The following is a 21,591-nucleotide window of genomic DNA, read 5'->3' on the forward strand; positions in this document are numbered from 1 at the left end:
CTGGGAAATTCTCACCTTTTCTAAATGGTGTGAGTGTCTTATATGTATACACTGCATGAAGTTTCCTTTTCATTGCTTCTGTTTTGAAGAATATTATCATGAAAACTTCTTGAAGGATGAAAAGCCTTTTATTCTAATACTAAAGATATATTTGCATTGCTGTTCATGTAAATATCTCAGTGATAAACCTCTTAAAAGGACATTTTGCAACGTAATGCATAGGAATACATATACACTGAGTGGTCAGATTATTATGCGTTCAGAGATCATAATAATCTGACCACTCAGTGTGTGTGTTTATATGACCCGGTGCATGAATTCATGCATGGGTGGGGTCTGGCCAGCCTGGCCAAGGGGAGGAGACATGAGTGGTTGGCCGGCCTGCCTGCTGGTCGAACTCCTGGTCGAGGGGACAATTTGCATATTAGCCTTTTATTATATAGAATATACACTGAGTGACCAGTTTACTATGTGTTCAGAGATCATAACAATCTGGCCACTCAGTGTATTAGGAAAAGGAACATGCAACCAGTTGGTGATAAGATAAGTTACAGAATGAACCCTGGCTGAGTGTGGTACAGGAAATACATGGAAGGTGAGTTTACAAACTAGTTACCCTCTGAGCGGAAATTAAGCACTTTAGCACTGGGCTGCTCCAATCAGAAAAAAATATATATTTATTTATTTTCCTGAAACCCAAACTTGTTAAATAGGACTGCAGTAACGCTGGAGGAAGATGGCTTACTGTAAGAAATATCAGTGAGCACATAAGGAAGGCTTTCAAGGGATAAATGCCACTCTTGGATTCTCACGCTCCTTATTTGGTTGTGCTCCCCCACTGACATTGATTAACAAAGCTACTTTAAAATCATCAATCTCACCTCAATAGGAGCAGATGAGATGATAGTGTCACTGATAAGGAATTTGATTGTATCTGTGTAACCCACCCTTTCAGTACAGAACAGTATTAATTAATGAATTCATAATATATTTACTCAAGTTTTCATTAAGCACCTATTCTTTTGGAGAAGAGGAGAAACTGTTTACATAAACAAGTGGAGTCCTCAGTAAGTGGAGAGGGGTTTATGGTGTGTGCATGAGAAATGCTCTAAGAGTATAGGCATTTCTGTTGTGGAAATCAAAGAGACAATAAAATAAAAAATCTCTGAGGAGCCCTAGCCAGTTTGACTAAGTGGATAGAGTGTCATTGGACTGTGGAATGAAGGGTGCCAGGATCAATTCTGGTCAAGGGCATATGCCTCTGGTGCGCAACCAATCAACACATCAATAATGTTTCTCTCTGTGTGTCGCTCCCCCTCCCTTCCACTCTCTCTAAAAATCAATGGGGAAAAAATCCTCAGATGAGGATTGATTCACACACACACACACACACACACACACACACGTCTGTGAGGAGATGTGGGTGCCCATTTACATTTTGGTAACTGGAGAGAACAATCTGCTGGGCTCCTTAAAAACTCCCCTTCAGAAGTATCGATATGCCCACCAGGGTATGTAGTTTGAGCCAAGCACTCATAACCATACACTTTGAGAAGAGAAGTACACTTAGTTAGCATGGACTGAGACTTCCTGTGAATATGGAGATCCTAAACCACATGTGTCAAACACAAGGCCCGCGGGCCAAATCCGTCCCGCCAGGCCTTGCAATGTGGCCCGCACCGCGCTGTCATCACTGTACTCCGCTGCGTTTCCATCACAATGACAGTTTATGACTGTTCAGTAAACCATTTGGCCCGCGATTTAGGCTGGATTTTAGATTTTGGCCCCTTCTCTGATTGAGTTTGACACCCCTACTAAACTGATCTCTCTCCTTGGATGATTTTTAAGCGTTATAATGAGTCAAACTAAATGAGTGCCTTTGGTCATTTGACCATCTGGTTCTGTCGTCTCCTGTGGTTAATCACAGGTCACTACAGTTCACATCAGGCATTTTGTCCTATGCTTAACCAATTCCAGCCTATTAATTTTATTGGCTTTCATTGGTCAGTTGGTATCTCTCTATATCACAATATTATTTTAGCTATAATCATGACTGAGGGAATCTGACCTAAGTTTTCTGTCTGAAGTAACAGAATACATATTTTTTAGCTACATTCAAATTTTTCCCAAAAAGCGTGTGCAAGAAGAAAATGCCTTGGGCCCAGCCAGTGTTGCTCAGTGGGTGAGCATCGATCTATGAACCAGGAAGTCACAGTTCGATTCCCAGTCAGGGCACATACCCGGATTGTGGGCTCAATCCCTAGTAGGGGGTGTGGAGGAGGCAGCCGATCAATGATTTTCTCTCATCATTGATATTTCTACCATTCTCTCCCTCTCTCTACCTCTCTGAAGTCAATAAAAATATTTTTAATATATATTTTATTGATTTTTACAGAAAGGAAGAGAGAGGGATAGAGAGTTAACATCAATGAGAGAGAATCATTGATCAGCTGCCTCTTGCACACTCCCTACTGGGGATTGTGCCTTGACTGGAATCGAACCGGGAACCTTTCAGTCTGCAGGCCGACACTCTATCCACTAAGCCAAACCACTCTATCCACTAAGCAATAAAAATATTTTTTTAAAGAAAAAGAAAATGCCTTGTAAGAACTATAGAATTCTTTCAAAGACCTAATTTCCACAGTGTTTTCAAAGTGAATAATGGGAGTGCTCATGAAATGAAGGCTTTTGTCTGAGTAATATAGATAGGTTTCCATTTATTTTGTTAAATCCTCCTGTCTCGCATCTGGGTTCCATGTTCCCATAGGAAGCTATACCTACTCCCAGAATAGCACCTGGCTGCCAAAACCAATTTGGCTCAGTGGACAGAGCATCGGCTTGCGGACTGAAAGATCCGGAGTTCGATTCTGGTCAAGGTCATGTACCTTGGTTTTGGGCACATCCCTGGTAGGAGCTGTGCAGGAGGCAGCTGATCAATGATTCTCTCTCATTGATGTTTCTAACTCTCTGTTCCTCTCTCTTCCTCTCTGTAAAAAATCAATAAAATATATTTAAAAAAAAGAAAAGAAAACAAGAATAGCACCTGGCTGGCCCCATCATGAGTTGCTGACATGTTTATCATCAACTTTGGATGAAAATTCCTGCAGGACAAGGAAGAGCTCCTTTTAGCTTCCCTTTCCTAGACAAGGTACTCACTGGGAGTGTTGACTATTTGAGTATCTGTTGACTATTTTTAAAAATGAAGAATTTGATGAGTGTACTGCCTCTGCGATAATATATTTTAAGAAAACAATGCATCAAATATTTAGAGATAAAACATTAAAATGTCTATAGTGTATAGCAAAAAGTTATGCGGGTGACAATATGCAGCTTAGATTATTTTATAATTATAATAAATGTAAGGCTTAAAGTAGATTATTATATTGTTGATTTTCTATCAGAAAATTAATACAGTAGAAAATAATCCTATGGATAGTTACTTGAAAATTGAGACTCATTTAAAAAAATTTAAAATGGACCCAAAGCACATGTTATGCTGTTAACACATTTAACTATTGACTTTAATGCAAAAGGGAGAGAGTATTAAAATTTAAGGGCTATCACATCCAGTTCAATCATGTGTTAAATTAGAAGAGTGACTGGTACGTTACAAAAGCCTAAAGAAACTAAGTTGGGAATTAAAAAAAAAAAAAAAAACCAGGAAATAAAATAAAAAGATAATAGAATAACATAATATTACTTATCATGAAAATATAAATGAATGTGCTAAGAGACTTATTGACCTCCAATTAGACATTGGTGGTGGCGAATAGAAAGCAGTAGGCAATATCCTTCGGTGCCGAAAGGAGGCAAAAGGTAAAAACAAACAAAACCAGGTGTGGCTTTCAGCAAGGCCTGCCATTAATTAACTGTGCATGACTTCTAGGATTTTTATGGTTTCAAATCTAACATTTAAGTCTTTAATCATTGTATGTGATGTAAGAAGGTGGTCTAGTTTCTTTTCTTTCTTTTTGTACATACTTGTCCAATTTCCCCAACACACTTTATTGAATATACTATCTTTAGTCCATCGTATGTTTTTGCCTTCTTTGTCAAGAATTAATTGACTATAAAGGTGTGGGTTTATATTGGGCTCTCTGTTCTGTCCCATCAATCTGTAAGTCTGTTTTTATGCTAGTACCAAACTGCTTTGATTACTGTGGCCTTGTAATATATAATAGTTTGATATCAGGTACCGTGATTCCTCCAACTTTATTATTCCTTCTCAAGATCACCATTGTTTATTTAGGGTCTTTTATCTGAAGAAACCCAAAAGACTAATTCAAAAGAATATATGCTCATTGCAGCATTATTTATAATAGCCAAGGTTTGGAAACATCCCAAATGTCCAGCCATAGATGAATGGATAAAAAAAACTGTGGTAAATTTACACAGTGGAATACTACTGAGCCATGAAAAAGAAGAAAATTTTACCCTTTGTGTCAGCCTAGATGGACCTGGAGAACATTATGCTAAGTGAAGTAAGCCAATCAGAGAAAGACAAAGAGCATATGATTTCACTCATATGTGGGATATAATAAACAAACTGAACTAGCAGGCAAAATAGAGACAGACTCATGGATAGAGAGAGAGCAGGCTGACAGCTCTGGGGTGGGGGTGGAGGAGACTGAAGTATGATAAAAATCATAAAAATAGTATATAGAAGCAACAGTGATAAATGATCTTGAAATGCTTTGATAATGACTGAAGACTGTGAGCACAGATTTAGAGTGGTGACATGCTTTGTTTCTGAACTAATACCAAGCTGAGTTTAAATTCTAACTTCGAACATTTACTAGTTCTGTGATTCCAGAATTGCATTTAATCTCCCTAATCTTCAGGTTCTTCATCCATAAAGAAGGTACAGTAATAGAACCTCACTCTAGAGCTGTGAGAATTACATGTCACCTATAAAAACATTGCATACAGTACAAATTCTATGAATTATATGATCCAGAAAGAGATCTGTCCGTAGGCAAAGCCCACAGATGGGCAGTACACAATTATAACCTTCCGTGGTGATGTGCAGATGAGATTAGCTAAATCCTTGGGGATTAAACAGTTCATTTTCTTCAATAGAACATGTAATTAGTAGGAAATTTTGCTAAGTACTCACTCAAAAATACTTGTTGGTACTTTAATTCTATTATTTATTTGTACCTGATACCATTGTAAATGCTTTTGTATATTATATATCAACTCAATCTGAACAACTATATGAACCAGGGATTATGAATTATTCCTGTTTTTCAAATGAGGAGATTAAAACACGGAGAAGTATTTGCCCAGAGTCACACAGCCAATGAGGAGCTGCACTGGGAATTGGATTCTAGCTCCGATGCCCATGTGTTTAACCACGTCCATCTCTCAGCATCACAAGACAGGTGATGGAAAAGCAAGGATGGATAAACAGAAATAATATTCCAGTGTGGGAACCAAACTGAGTAAACAATAAATGAACAATGCAATTTAAAACAGTGATAAGTATTATGGAAAACAATGTAGGCTAAGGATGGGGGTATATTTTAGTTTGAGGTCAGAGTAACCTTTGTTCATTCAAGAAAGAGTGCCTAGAGGGAAAACAGATCCATTGTATCTAAAATATACAAAGAATGACTGCAGCTCAGTAATAAAAAAAAATGGGCAAAGGACTTAAAATAAACATTTCTCCAAAGAAGACATACAAATGGCCAATAAACGCATGAAAAGATGCTCATCATCATTAGTCACGGGGGAACTGAAAATCAAAACCACAGTGAGAAACCACTTTACACCCACAAGGATAACTGGAATCTAAAAAGAGAGGGGGAGACAATAACAAGAGTTGGAGAGGAGGTGAAGAAAGTGGGCTTTTATGCATTAGTGGTGGGAATGTAACGTGGTGCAGCCGCCTTGGACAACAGACTGGAAGCTCCCCAGATGATTAAACGCAGGATTACTGTATAATCTGGCAATTCAACTCCTAGATACATACCCAAGAGAAAGGAAAACATATGTCCACACACACCAAAACAAAAAACTGTACATGCATGTTCACAGCACTATTATAATAGCCCAAAAGTGGAAACAACCTAAATGTCCATCAACGAATGAATGGATAAATAAAATGTGGTACGTACAATCAGTGGAATATTATTCTGCAATAAAAAGGAATCAAGTACTAAGGCTTAAAAACAGTATGCTAAGTAAAAGAAGTCAGCTAGAAAGACCAAAATATTGTGTAATTCTATTTACATAGAATTTCCACAATAGGCATATCTACAGAAACATAAAGTAGATCAGTGGGTCCCAGAACCTGAGACAGAGGACAAACTGGAGGGTGATGGCTAAGGGGCATAAGAGTTTCTTTTGTGGGAAATAAAATGTTCTAATATGGTGGTGATGAGTGCATAACTATGAATATACTAAAGATTATTTACTGGTGTACTTTAAGTGAGCAAATTGTACATTTTGTGAATTAAACAGCATTAAAGCTATTTTTAAAAAAATCAGGTGTAGCCCAACCAGTGTGACTCATTAGCTGAATGCTGACCTATAAACCAGAAGGTCACAGTTTGATTCTTGGTCAGGACACTGACTCGATTCCCAGTGTGGGGAGTGCAGGAGGTTGCTGAACAATGATTCTGTCTGATCGTTTCTATCTCTTTCTCCCTCTCCCTTCATCTCTGTAAATCAATAATATATATATATATATCCTACCTAATAATAAACATGTAAAATTGACCGTACCTCCACTACACCCACAGCCAATCAGAGAGAGTATGCAAATTAACCTAACAAAGATGGTGGTTAATTTGCATATGTAGGCACCCAACAGCCTTGGTCCTGGGAACTTTCTCGTCACCCAGGTCACTCCAAGGTAGGCCTCAAGTGGATCCTGAGCAATCTGGGAAGGGCCTGAGCCAGTGGGCTCCTGGGCAGGGGCAGAGCCGGCAATCCGAGGGAGCTGGGGGGCCCCTGCCCAGGCCTCAAGGCTTTAGGCCTTGGCAGAGGTGGAGCCGGTGATTGGAGGCGATCTGGTGATTGGTGTAAACTACAGAGGAAACATCTTTTCTGACTGTTCATTGGCTAAGCTCCCTGTATGCCAGTGGTAATATTCTTAGTAACTTGGGTATAAGAATCCAAAAAGGTGATCTAGGGTTTTTCCACCATACTCCTGGAGATAAAAATGAAGGCCTGCTGCTGGAGGGCTAAGAAATGTCATATTCTACCCTAGCCACTTTGGCTCAGTGGATAGAGCCTCAGCCTGCCAACCACAGGGTCCGGGTTCGATTCTGATCAAGGGCTTGTACCTAGGTTGCAGGCTTCTCCCTGGCTGGGGCCCAGGTCAGGGCTCATGCAGGAGGCAACCAATCAAAGTGTCCCTCTCACTCTGACGTTTTTCTCTGTCTTCCCTCCCTCTTCCACCCTCTCTAAAAATCAATGGAAACATATCCTCAGGTGAGGAAAAGAAAGAAAGAAAGAAAGAAAGAAAGAAAGAAAGAAAGAAAGAAAGAAAGAAAGAAAGAAAGAAAGAAAGAAAGAGAGAAAAAGATAAGTCATATCCTATGAAAGACACATCTTGAAGATGCCTAAAGAAAGCTGTCATTTTTTCATGTTGAAGGGACTGGAGTCCGTGTTGATGAAAACACCTTGGTGGCTGCAGTGACTGGCAGTGGCTGCAGCAGTGGGGTGATGGGGCTGGTGCCTTCCCCTGATCAGCCTAGTCGCCTCCCACAAAGGGAGGACATTCCATGAGGGCTCCCAGTATGTGGGAGGGGGCAGACTGGGCTGAGGGACCCCCCCACCGGTGCACAAATTTCGTGCACCAGGCCCCAAGTTTTAAAAATAAAAAAATAGGTGGAGCCATTTAATTTTAAAGTGTGATGGGATGCCCTTGGACAACTTTGAGCAGAGGAGTGAAAGCAGAGAAGTCAGTTTATAGGAGGTGAAGTCATCAGGGTATGAGAAGGTGGGCTTTGTCTGGGGAGGAGGTAGTAAAAGCAAAGAGAAGGATGACTGCTTGGAAGTCTATCTCCAGGATAACAAGGAAAAAATACAAAAAGAACAGACATTAAGAGTAGAAATGTAACTGCTGCTCCTGCTATGATCCAGACTCATTACTCCCAACTCCCTGACACGCGTCCTCTATGGAGAGAAGCCAATTCCTCCCTCTCCCACTCTTTGCCCTCCTTCCTCCATATGGCTCCAGAAGGAAGATGTTCTGCTCTTCCCCTTCACCCTTCCTAAATGCGCGCAGATCCAAGGGGAGAACCCCTGCCTCTCCTGGTTCTCATTAATATGCTGAGCCTCTACGCCATTACGAATTACAAATAACATTTAGGAGTGAGACAGAACCCTTTGTTTTTAATAGTACGATGTAAATGCAATAATTAATAAAAACTAACATGTTAAAGGAACTTTTCATCTAAAACATTTCAACACAGAGTTGCTGCCTAATTTTATAGAGAATTTTGATGCTATTAATTCTGAATGGTCTTAACCTCTCATCTTGACACTTACCGATGTATTTCTAGCTGCATCTTTGCTCTGGTTTTAGTGGAAGAAGGTCCCTCCTATCGAAAATAGGCTCTATTACATTTGCTTCCTACCTCACTTTGTTGTTGTTGGTTTTTTTTTTTTTTCATATATCTTCAAACTTTTCAAATTTCTTATCTCCTATGGTTCCTTCTCTTCAGTATATAAACATTTCTTCTCCATTTATTACTATCTCTATTCTTCAGCGTCAAACTTCTTAAATTCCCATAGTCATTTTTTTTTCACCCTACCTTCCCTATACAACTCATGGGCTTTTTGCTTCCACCTGTAATTCCACTGACTATTCTCTGGCTAAAATCACCAGTGACCTTCTATTTGGTGTATCTACTGGAGCATTTTTCGTCTATTTTCTGAGAAGTTAACACTATTGCTCAGTGTTTCCTAGAGAAATATTCTATGTCTTTTGTTTCTCTGACAATCCTGGCATTCAGCCTTTTATAAATTCCTTCTTTGTTGCCCCCCCACCCCTTTTCTACCTTTCCATTCAATATGGGTACTCCCTGGGATTCCTCATTTTGTTCTCCACATATTTCCTTAGAAACCACACATCCAATGTCCATCTTTCCATCCGCAGATCTCATTCCTGAATTTCGATCCATTGATCAACTGTATAGTCAATTCACCTGGCTGTTTTTTGCATTCAATGTGTACGTCATCTTTTTCTTCTAAATAACCTTTTCCTTCTGGATCTCTTATCTTGGTTACCCACCCATCCTGTAATCCAAGCCAGATGGCTGTCATTTATGGCTCTTGACCAGTTTTCAATTCATTGTCCTGGGCTTGCCTTTTGCATAGCACAGTCCCACTCTATTGTAAATTCAGTGTGTTTGTGTCACCTGCTTTGGTGTGAGATTATACAGTACTTAGGTCTAAATTCTCACTGTATGACAGAGTTGCTCAAACATAATAGATTCTCAGTAAGTTTATTAAAAGAGTGAATTCATGAATCTTTAAATGCCTCTTTTCTGAAATCTTTCCATATGCTACCTCTATAGTAAGGTTATCATTCTATTTGGGGGGCCATAACTCTATCTTTAGAGTAAAAATAGAATTGACTATGTCTGGTGAGATTCTATGGCCCCTCATACATTAAGGCCAAGTGGCAGAGTAGAATTTCATGTGGTCACAGTCTTTTTGCTGTTGTTGCACAGGCCATGACGGTACAAGCTTCCACTATCACATAAACAAGATTAGGAGAACCTTGGCCCTCTACACTGGCTCATAAAATCCTTGAGGGAAGATGCCATATTTGATATTCATTCTCTATACTTCTGGTACCTTCTAAGGACATCTATATTTCTTACTCAACTCATTGTACAGAATCTAAATAACCTCTTCACAATTTTCTAGTGCTGATATTTACTTTTTTTTACTTCACTCTCTTGGCAACTTTAGTAGATATAAAATGCAACCATATCTTAAATCATATCCAACTGGAATAAAATATCTTAATTTTTTATGAATTTGATGTGGTATCAACCTAGGAAGAGTTCTATTGTGATTGAAAATCTTCATTCCTACATCAATTCTTCCTTTTAATAAACACTTGTTTCTCAAATATGTTCAAAGTTTCTCTGCTAAATACTAAAAATAAGATAATTTTAATTACAGTTTTCTTTAAAGGATTTTAGTCTGACCTCATTAACTTGACTCTTTTTACTTAGTATTATATTTTCAACATGGTATTTGCAAACAATTTTTTAAAGGGCTTTCAGGTTAATCTGTAATCATCTAAGGAAACTATATGACTATCACAACTGCCTAATTAAGATAGAAAATAAAAAAAATTGTCCTAGCAGGTTTGGCTCAGTGGATAGAGCATTGGCCTATGGACCAAAGGTTCCCAAGTTCGATTCAGGTCAAGGTCTCATACCACAGTTGCAGGCTCCTCCCCGGCCCAAACCTGGTGAGAGAGCATGAAGGAGACAACCAATTGATGTGTTTCTTTCACATCAGTGTTTCTGATTTTCCTCTCTCTTCCACTCTCTCTAAAAATCAATGGAAAAATATCCTTGGGTAAGGATTAAAATAAAATAATAACAAAAATAAATAACTAAATACTACAAAGTATCTAAACATTTTATAACCTGTAATCTACTCTGAGTGGCCAGATTATTATGATCTCTGAACTCATAATAACCTGGACAATATATATATATATATATATATATATATATATATATATATATATATATATATATATATATATGTGTGTGTGTGTGTGTGTGTGTGTGTGTGTGTGTGTGTATATATATATATATTAGAATCCTGGTGCATGTATTTGTGCATGGGTGGGGTCCGGCCAGCCTGGCCAGGGGGAGAGCACTTGGGTGGTTGGCAAGCCTGCCTGCTGATCGAACTCCTGGTAGAGAGGACAATTTGCATATTAGCCTTTTATTATATAGGATATACACTGAGTGGCCAGATTATTATATGTTCAGAGATCATAATAATCTGGCCACTCAGTGTATGTTTCCAAACATTATTTCAAGCAAAAGTGAAATGAGCATGAGCCCACAGAGGCCAAATGTGTCATGGTTCGGGCACACTGGCCAAGGCCATGGCGTGGAGGTGCCATTGGGCCCTGACGCTGCAGCTACGAGGTCTCACACACTCTGCAGTGCCTCTTCTTGAGGCAGTCATCTCAGCTGCTGCTCTGGTGTGGTTGTTGTGAGAATTAAAAGAATTCACAGACATAAAGTTCTTATAAGAGTGGTTGGACCTATGTCAGTGGTATGTTGTTGTTGTTGTTGTTATTATTATTATTGTAAAAAAAACATTCTGCTTTACACCAACATACTCAGAGGAAGAACTGAATGACCAGATGTTTCTAAGTATCTGTGTTGGTGCTCACAGAGCTATTGATAGTTTGACCAGATGTTTGAGTTTCAAACTGATAGAGCTAAGACTCATATGGTTCTTAGAATGACCACTTCTGACATCAAGATTAATTGGCCTGCACATCTTAGAGAGGTAGAATGAAGGCTAATGCTATCGCTGAATTATTTTTCAAATTCATGGGATGTTTTCATCATAAAAAGTTCATAGAGCTTTAGAATTTGAGCAATGAAAAGAGTTCAGGGCGCACCTACCGTAACCCTGAATGGGACAGATGTTGTCTACAAGGGAAATAAAGCGATCCTTCGAGTCACTTCATCAGGATCATTTAACTACTTAATGGCATTTAACTCTGACTAGAATCCATGTGCACTTGGGACACTGTTTTGTTCTGTTTCTTTTTCTTATATTTTTTCCCAGAGGCCATGTAGCATAGGGAGAGATTAAAAGCATGCGTTTGGGGAACAGTTATATTTGGGTTCAAGCCTCTATCCTGCTGGTGACCTCAGAAAAAAACATCTTAATGTCTCTCAGTCTGTCACTTCCTCTATAAAAAGAGGGGGTTTCAATGGAAATATTATGAGTATTAAATTATATGTACATGTAAACAACACAGTGCCTGGAACAGTGTAAGCACTCAGTGAATGTTAACGATTATTATTACTGTCATATATATTATCATTGTTTGTAAAAACAAAAAAACTCAATGTTTGTACCCAAAGTTCTTTCTGTTATTTGCCAAACTCTAAGAAATTGTTCTTGGGACAAATATTTAAGGGGTGTGTGTGTGTGTGTGTGTGTTGGAGAGAGAGAGAGAGAGGTGTGGAAGTGAGAGTTGGGGTGGGGAGAGTTGTGTAAGTTTTCATTATTTGACAAAGACAAATCCTAGGGTCCTGTGGCTTCTTCCAATTTCCCTCAGCCTACTTAGAGTCTGCTGTGACGTAGCCTATATACCAATTCTAACCTGTAAAACCTAACCCTTGGACTTCCCTCATTGATAGGTTGATGATGGAAGAAATTTTTCCAAGGAAGTAAATCAGGTGCGAAACGTTTGGTGGCAGCAAAGGAGGGCCACAAGAAGATACCTGCCATGTACATAATTCCACACAAAAAGTCTGATCAGTACATAACTTCATACAAAAAGACACTTGGAAATGTGACCAAAAATTTAAACCAAAAAGCCTGTATCAACACATACAAACTCTTCTACAACCTAAGATCTGTGGCTGGAAGATTATCAGTTGAGTGTGAAAATTTCAGAAAAAATAAAAACAGTGGAATATTCTGTCAAAAAAAAATCTACTTCAACACATTTAATTTATTTGTGAAAACAAATGTAAGCAATATTTGGAAGGGTTGTTTTTTGTTTTTGTTTGTTTTTTCATTTGTTTGTTTTGTTTAGACTAATGATAGAGCTTTAATCCCTAGGAAAAAAAATCCCAAATACATCATAGAAACTACTAGAATAATCCTTCATGAAGTCATGAGCAAAAAAAAAAAAAAAAAAAAAGGAGAAAAAAATAATTTCTCCTACCATTAAAAATAACCACCACAGCCACCCTGATCTCCATTCTTTCATTTCCTCAGGTCTGACATTCTGCAGATGACCGCCCTTATTTGTCCCTACATGTTTTCCAAAATATAAAAGTGAAATAGAGTCCCAAGGGCACTGTACTTGAAAGGTTATGAGAGTTAGAGAATTTTAACCATGCCTGCCAAATCAGCAGATGGCTTGTGATTATAATTATATGCATCAATAAAACGAATAATCTTTACAAAATTTGAATTTCTACTAAAGTAAGGGATTTAGTAAGCAGATGCAACAGAATGCATTTTCTTTAACCCTTTTGGTAGACACTGGTATCTCTCACACACAAAAAAGATCAAGAGCTCTGTGCATAAAAGGTTGTATACTCTCATTTTTGCCCTCTTTCTACAGTAGTCATATTGCCAGCCTCAGTCTTTCTCGGTTTTATTTTCTTCTTGAGCATATTTCATCCTCACCCTTCAAAATAGAAATGTTAAAACTAATTCCCTACGATTGTTTGCTATTTGAAAGAAGGAAATTTAAAAGAGGTAAACGCCTTCATTCTAATGCACACCAAATATACTATAAAAACAAACAAAAAAAGTGAACAGGAGGTGCATCTTTCTAGCTGATAGTATTCTTTCACAAATTAGGTTTTTCATGACAAAATTGTTCATTTTGTTTGTTTGTTTTCTTACTCTCTTTACATCTCAGGAATGAAAATACTATTTATTCCACTTAAATAATTAACCAGTTCATTTTGATCTGGTTCTGGATACCATGATCAGTAAAGGTAACTAAGTTTCAAATCATGCCAAGAATTTACTCTAAAAATTGGGTACATATAGGACACATCTGATAAAAAAGGATGAAGTGATGTTTACATGCTGGCCTTTAGCCATGTTTCCTTCATGAGGAAAACCTCAGCCTTTAGAAAATTAAATTAAATTAGCTATGCTACTTTTAAGTTTTTAAAAAGGTGGAGAAAATTGTTATCACTCAAAAATTGCATACTTATTTTTTATAAAATCATAATGTAAGTGTTTTTTCATGGAATTACCAAATGTAACTCTTCATTATAATAATATAGCTATTAAAATATATTTTACTTCAATAAACCAGCAAATATGATACTTAGGGATATTTGGAGAGCATGTATTTTGTGCAGGTATCTCTAGCATCATTCTATTTGCATTATATTAATCAAATAAATTTAAATGTTCTGATCTTAAAAGCTAGTATGCTATTGTAATTAACAGCACTTAATAGTATAAGTAAGTTACTAATAAGACTTCCAAGGCATTGGCAATTTTGTGAGCCAATGCAATTTACTTGAGGATATAAGACTTATAGAACAGAAATTTTCAGCAACAAATTTCTTGCAAAGTTGTAACTTAAATGTATACTTCAAATGATATAGAACAAATATTCCTACAAAAAATCTGAAGAGTTAAATCAAAAAAGTAATAAATTCTTGCATGAAACCTTATAAATTTGATGCAACACTTGACAAACAATATTCAAATACTTGTAAAGAAATTCAGGTATCTCTTAGAACTCACTGAAATGAAGTTTTAAAATATTCAGAAAAAAATTAGGTTTGATAGGTGATAAAATAAAATAAAATAAAATGATAATTTACTTGAAGAGGAAATTTTCTTTATCCAAATATAAAGTACTAAATAAAGGAACTAATCTAAGCCAAAGCTTGAAATAAATCTCAAAGGAGCAAAATTAACATAATAATTTAAAAAAAGAATGAAGAATGAGTTTAAATAATTTTAGTAAATAACAACCTTTTCTATAAATACTTAAGTTATAGATAAACCATTTTGAAATTAGATGAAATTAAATATTTCTGCTTATAGAAAGTTTAAGTTGAAATGTAATGAAATTCTAATGAACACTTTAGATTTCTGTTAGTAAAACTATGCATATTAAGTCCATTTGATCACATATACTTCATATACTTTTAGTATTTTTAACTTGTTACCTTAAACTTGAGCACTCAGTCATGGAAAATGGGATTTCCCAGTCCTTCAAGAAACCTCACAAAATTTAGGGCTCTGAAAGTAAAAACATGAGAAAGAGTTCTATAGTGGTAGAAGCAAATGTGGATGGAACATACAACATTATTGGCCACTTACTGTCTCAAACTCCAAATGGAAGTTAAAAAAACAACAACATTGTACACCAGGGCTGTAGGCACATTATCTTATTTCATTTTCATATAAATCATAAGGCAAGACTCATCTAACCTAGCCCCCATCTAACAGACCAGGAAATCGAGGCCAGAATAGTTAAATAACTTAAACAGGACTCCAGGTTTAGTAAATGGAAGAACCAGGTTTTAAACTTGAGAAAGTGGTGGTGTAGATTCTCTTGTCACTTTTGTCACTCATATGTCACGTATAACCACTACCTTATTATCTAGGAATTGTTTTCTTCTTAGATCAGGGGTTCTTGGGGGTAGGAATGAAGACCCTATAGTCCTTGCAGCCCCTAATACAATCCTTTAAACCAAGTCATGTAAGTAATACATATTTGTCAAGTAAGTGAATCTGAATAAAAGTTCAGAAATACAAAGTTTCCTTCTGTCAACAAAAATGAAATCCCTCAAAGTTCTTTGAAAAAGAAAGTTATACATTAGATAAAACCATTTCCTTAGTGGTTTTTCATAGTTAAAAATGTTTAAATCTCTCCAACTCAGGACCAACATTAGTGGAAGCAAGTTCATATAAACCAAAAGTAATGATCTGTACCCTCTCCTCTTAATTACAACAGAGCTCTCTATATTTTTTTCAAGAATGACAATTTCATTTCTGTGAGAGTAATTCTACTCAGTTATAGCCACACTGTAAACAGATTTTAGTCAAGTTTGCTCACCCTTTGCTATCCTGGTGAGGACAGGGGTAAAATAATCTCAGCCATCCAAAATGACTGCGCATTCTCTGAACATTTCACTCCTGTGTTCACATGGTGAACATCAGTAACTATAGGGAAATAAGCTATAAAACAGGAAATTCAAACTTGAAATGTCCAGCACAGGATGATAATCTAATATATCTGTAAGGATGACTAGTTTTATAACTCTGCCTTAAACTAAAATGGTTAGGCAGCAGTTGTAGCCTGTGCAGATAGCTTGCTTTTCCCATGATTGCTACCATATTACAGGCATCATGATGAGATTACATATTAGAAAAATCTGAATTTGGATAAGTAAAAGTACATGTTCCCTACATATATTTTACTTGAAATTAACAAAACACTATTATACCACTTTCTTTACAAAATCTGTTTCTTTTAAATTATCATTACTATAAACATAATAGAGTTAATAATATATATGTTATATATTATGTACATATAGACATTAACAAATTAGATAAACAAAATGAATGTTAGGAACACATTTTGGAAGAAGAAAAGTACTTTAAGATTAAAAAAAAGAAGAAGAAGAAGAATATGTGACCTCTAATCACCCAGATCATATTATGAACCTCTGTTATGAATCTCTCCTAAATACTAATAAGAGTGTCTTACTCCCTATCATAATATTTCTGTATCCTTACATAAATAAGAATGTCTCAGTGCAAGTTAGCAACTGATTTTTATAAAACATGAAGAGTTTTACTTCATGAACAGATGACTATGACATGACATTCTGATATTAAATGACAGTGTCATTAAAAATTGAATCCTGACACTGATATGATGCATCCCATCTATTTTAAAACGCCGCACTTATGTTAACAACACTTTTCAAATATTCTCAGTGAGATTGCAGAGTTTGTTAAACCAGTGGCAATCCACTCAGCTGACAGTTTCCTAGAACAAAATGTTTAATTTACCTGAATGTCTTGTAAGAAAATCATCCCTTCGTGAACTAAACATCCTCTGAGTACACAAGTCTAAGGCAGACAGACATTTCAGCGAGGCAAATAAGACTTTCTGGCAACTTCCTGTTGCCATATTTCTCTGAAAGCTTCGACTTCAATGCTGCAAATACATTTTCCCAGGGACATAGGAAGCCAACGCCACTCCGTGTCAGACAGCTTTGATTTTCCCCCCCCCAAGTAAAGCAAGCAAATAACACTCATCCTATTCCATATCACAGATTTGCAATGATTTCATTGCAGATTCAAAAGAATAGAATACACAAACAAAAGAGGAGCCTTTATTTTCTGTTTTCATTTTGTTGTGTTCCATTATTAGATTTTTTAAAGATACTGATCAAGAAAATGACCATCCCATATATTATATCAAACAAATATTAGCAGTTGTGATCATTTTAGATTGACAGGCATAAACTTTACTGCACACGTTCACACCCAGGGTTTCCATTTTCCTTTAAAAGCAGCAGGACTAACTAAAATCAAAGTTGCCGCATGCATCTGAAAGTTTTTCAGACCTGAACACACACACACCTGCATGATTGCGAAAGTACTGTTTCTCCAACAGAGAGCTTAGCCCCGCATTCAGGTTCACTTGCCTTTTTGGAGTACACGTTTACTTTGGAAATGCAAAAACTTTTATGTACCGGCTACACAACATAACAACAACAACAACAACAACGTAAGAACACGGATCAGTGGAACACTATTTCCAGAGTGACAGCAGAGCCCCTTCCTTCTGACCTACGAGAGCCGGACTCTCAGCCCCACGCGCGGTGAGACTAAGATTTGTTCCACCTTCTCCCTGGGGCTTAATTGCCAGACTGACTTACCGGTGCTCCTAGCCTTTGTTCTGCCTCTGGCGCTGACATCAGGGAGGCAGCGATGTAGAAGAAAGCAGGGGTGGGCTGGGGGAGTCCAGTGCTGTGCCGTGGTGTGGTGTGCGGGGACACTCTGTGATACTCTAGTGAGCTGCTAAGCTTTTTTTGTGGGCTTTGTGTCATTTACTTAACGACCAATCTCATTAGCTGCCAGGGTACAATGGGCTGATGCATTTTCTATGTACATACTCCACACAGTGACCCTCAAGGTTGCCGAAGGTCTATTTAATCAGTCAAATGCTGAATATATTTGCAGTAAATCACACACACACACAAAAAAAAAAAGGAAAAAAATGGGACTACAGAGGTATCTTGCAGCCTTCCTGTGTATGGGTGGACGTTCACAGGTAATAAGAGGCATGCATATTCAGCCAAGACAAGGGGAGAAAAGGCAGAGATGAAATATCTCCTGTGTACTGGTGACCTTAATTTTAGGAAACTTTCAGGATCAATGGTATTTTCTCTTCGCAAGGAACCCAGGTTTGAAATTGGATTTCTGTCTTTTAATAAAATTAGCCAAAAAAATAATAAGAATAAAAAAGTAAGAATTGCTTTCTTTAGCAGTTCCTCCTCACTCCGAAGTCACCCCCACCTCCGCCCTGCCCCTTGCCCGCGCACCCTCAGAACTGGCAAAGTTGCATCTTCGCCCCCTTTCAGTTCCAAGGTACAAACCCTTTTAACTCCTGTGGTAAATGAAAGGCTGGGAGCACTCTGAATGACGACAGCTGTCCATAAGTATCAGGAGCGCTCTATTGTCCGGCTCGTCCCTGGGTAAAATGAATACTTTACAGCAGGGGCTGTGCAGCTTGGCTAAAGAGGACGGGGAGAAGGGGAGCGGGTCGCTGGAGACTTCACACACTAATTTAATCTGGGAAAAGGACAGCCCCTGCATCTCCCTCGAACAGACTGGCAGCAATCTGGGCCCCCACAGAACTATCTCCTTTTGCCTGTGCTCTATTTATTCCTTATCTCTGTTTACCAACCGCTAGGTCCCTTTCATTCACACCACGAGGCCGTTTTCCTACTATCAGTCAGCAGCTGACACTGTGGAAGAGCCTCAAAGGCAAAAAAAAAAAAAAAAAAAAAAAAAAAAAAAGAGGGAGAGAGAGAGAGAGAGAGGGAGGGAGAGAGAGAGATCAAAACTAAACCAAAGCTGTATAAACAATGTAACAGTACAAGTAAATGCATAAACCCTGATTCTTAACCCAGCCCACAGGGTGCACACAGAACCTTTATAGCAAGTCCAACAAGCCCACCACAGGGAGCTCTGGGCCACAGAGAAAGAAAAGTCAGAAACCCATTCATGAAACCAGCATCCAAAAAGAATTGCTAAACTAAGTGCTGGCGGCTGAAGCAGCCCTGCTTTCAAGGATGTTCTTTCCCTGACGTCGATCCATTAACTGGCAACCAGGAAACATGTACCTCGCCCAAAAACAGGTGACCTGGGCATTTTTAAGGGAGACCTCACTCTCCTTGAAATGGTAGCAAATAAAAAATCCACCAATAGGACTACAAGTTAAAGGGAATGCAACGGTAACTTTTCCAATACCTTACTATATTGATTAACCTTAAACAATCCAAACACTGAGCATCAAACTTCCACTATGCTTATATACAAGTACTAAAAGTCCTGTGCAGCCAGCTAACGAAGTCTTTTCTCCATGTCTTACGTCAAAGGGACTAGCATGGCAGAGGAGTTGGGAGAAGACTGCGCACAAGTCCCTCTCCTGTGAGGTGCTCTGCACACTGTGAACGCACACAGACGGCAGCAACCAGCCCGAAGGATCGCAAGAGGAGGAAGCCACACGAGTGCTCCTTGGAATCTCAAAACTTTTGAGTAAATGTGAATTTTGAATCTAAGATTTGCCTTATTAACCTTGAATGTTAATTTTGAATATGTCAACCAATGGGAAAATGTCTTTATATCAGTAGTTCATTAATGTGATTTAGGATATATATGATTTAGTGTGAGAACCCAGATAGCTCAGAAAGAATATATGTGATTCAGAATAAATACACACACACACACACACATATATATGCTTAATATATATATATATATATATATATATATATATATATATATTAAGCATAAATATACATACTGCTACTCATATAGACATATACAAACTGAGAAAGGGTGTACTTTCTTAGCACCTACAGTTCTCTAATTAAAAAAAAAAAAAGTCTGACTTAGTTGAAATTTCCCTGAGATTATTTTTAATCATTGAAACGATTGGAAATGATTGATTATTGTCATAAAAATCAACACCGTATTGACTCAATCACTAAGACCTTTACCAAAAAAAGGGGAAGGCAAAATGTAGCTCATTATCTGGGATGATCAACTGGACCAGATTTCAGTTTGTGTTTTCACCTATATGCATTATGAGCAATGAAGTCTTTACTACTTGGATCCTTTTTTCCAAATGAATTAATGAATTAAATTTATCCTTTCACCAGCTGCTAGGCAGCAGATGGAACCATTTCTGAAGCCTTGTTGAATTCAATCCATAAAACTCATTTCCTAGGATTAGCAGTCCAAAGTTTCTTTTAATGTTTATATACCGCTTGGGATTTTGAATTTCATGATGTTAAACTTCCAATTTAACTATTCTTTCTGCATTCCATATCAAACAATTAGGATCTTTTTGAATTTCTATAGCAGGCATGGGCAGGTCACCTGAGGACAAGAATTCATTTCAAGAGCAATAGTCGGGCAAGTTACATTTTTTGATGTTTGTTCACATTTGGCCTACTACCATGGCAACTGTTTGCACTGTGCTTTTATATTGTCAACCTAAAGAATTATATATTTAATAGCTTGTGACTTTTGTCTATGTACTCATAAATACTTTAAAGCTGCAACCATGGACATTTATTAACATTATGGAAATTTAAAGTTTTGTCTTTTAGTTATAAGAGTAAGATTGTTACGTTGCCTGAAAAAAAAAAACACGTCTGTATATACAAGGTTAATCTATCTAATAAGAATTTAATACTGACCTTTATAAATGGTAATAAAGCCCATGGCACAGATTATGCAGATAGGAATTTTATAACAGTTAACATTTTGAAGAGCATACTACCATGGACAGCTCCAAACATTTCTATTCTACTTAATTTGCACTTACAATGGTCTAATTTAAGAAGACCCAGGAAACTTCACATCCGACTGTCTAATTTTATAACAGAATAGTAATGCCACCCTTCAAAAAAAAATGATGGGTACTCCTTTAAACATAACTGAATTAGAATCTTATAAAAGTTCCAGTGTACTTTGAAATGTTTTAAATACAACTACCTGATGCTCTCCAAGGTACAGTATATTCACATTTAAAATTCAAAAGCTTTTAAGCTAAAATGATGCTGCTTCTTTAACATAAATATAACCAAAAGGAGAGTGAATCACTCTTATGTTCAACAGTGATTTCCGCTAATTTGGCACAAGAAATCTATATTAATCTAATATTGGAGTAAGCCAAGAAGGCCACATAATAATCACCACTGAGTAATTGAATATTTAGAAGAAGAAGAAAAGAGATAACTGGTAATCTTAAGTTACTCACATAAAAGTAGAATAATAGGCAGATGATATTAGCAAGGGAGAAAGTTAGGCAAAGTCTAATTTCAGTTTTATTTTAGATCATGAATCTGATTATTCCCTGGAACTTTATTTTTTCCCTAACATAAAAGTAGTATACATAATTATATTCGAGGTTTTTAATCATTTTTCCTTTAGTTATGGCATAAGATGAGAGTTGGTATTACTTTTTCTGACAATAAGCCACTTTCTTTTTTAAAAAAAATTAATGTTGGATAAATTGTTTTATACATTTTGCCTAATAGCTGCTTTGTTCTTTGTAAAAGCTTACTACCCCCATTGAGAAGACTATTTCTACTATTTCCACAT

At 37.2% G+C, this 21,591-nt stretch overlaps 1 protein-coding gene across 6 annotated transcripts in view; it reads right to left on the minus strand.

Moving 5' to 3' along the window:
* The window catches only part of ST18 (ST18 C2H2C-type zinc finger transcription factor), a 122,042-nt gene that overhangs the window by 99,126 nt on the left and 1,325 nt on the right, over positions 1-21,591 (minus strand). For 5 of the 6 annotated variants that reach the window (XM_045581494.1, XM_045581492.1, XM_045581495.1 and 2 more), the window contains exon 2: positions 14,898-14,970. The gene's annotated coding sequence lies outside the window, so the exon portion shown is untranslated. Of the gene's footprint in view, positions 1-14,897; positions 14,971-17,630; positions 17,740-21,591 lie in introns of those variants that run through there. The other variant, XM_045581493.1, reaches the window with a different exon arrangement.

The sequence above is a fragment of the Pipistrellus kuhlii genome, unplaced genomic scaffold (assembly GCF_014108245.1).
Source record: "Pipistrellus kuhlii isolate mPipKuh1 unplaced genomic scaffold, mPipKuh1.p scaffold_m20_p_14, whole genome shotgun sequence".
In the NCBI taxonomy this organism is placed as follows: domain Eukaryota; kingdom Metazoa; phylum Chordata; class Mammalia; order Chiroptera; family Vespertilionidae; genus Pipistrellus; species Pipistrellus kuhlii.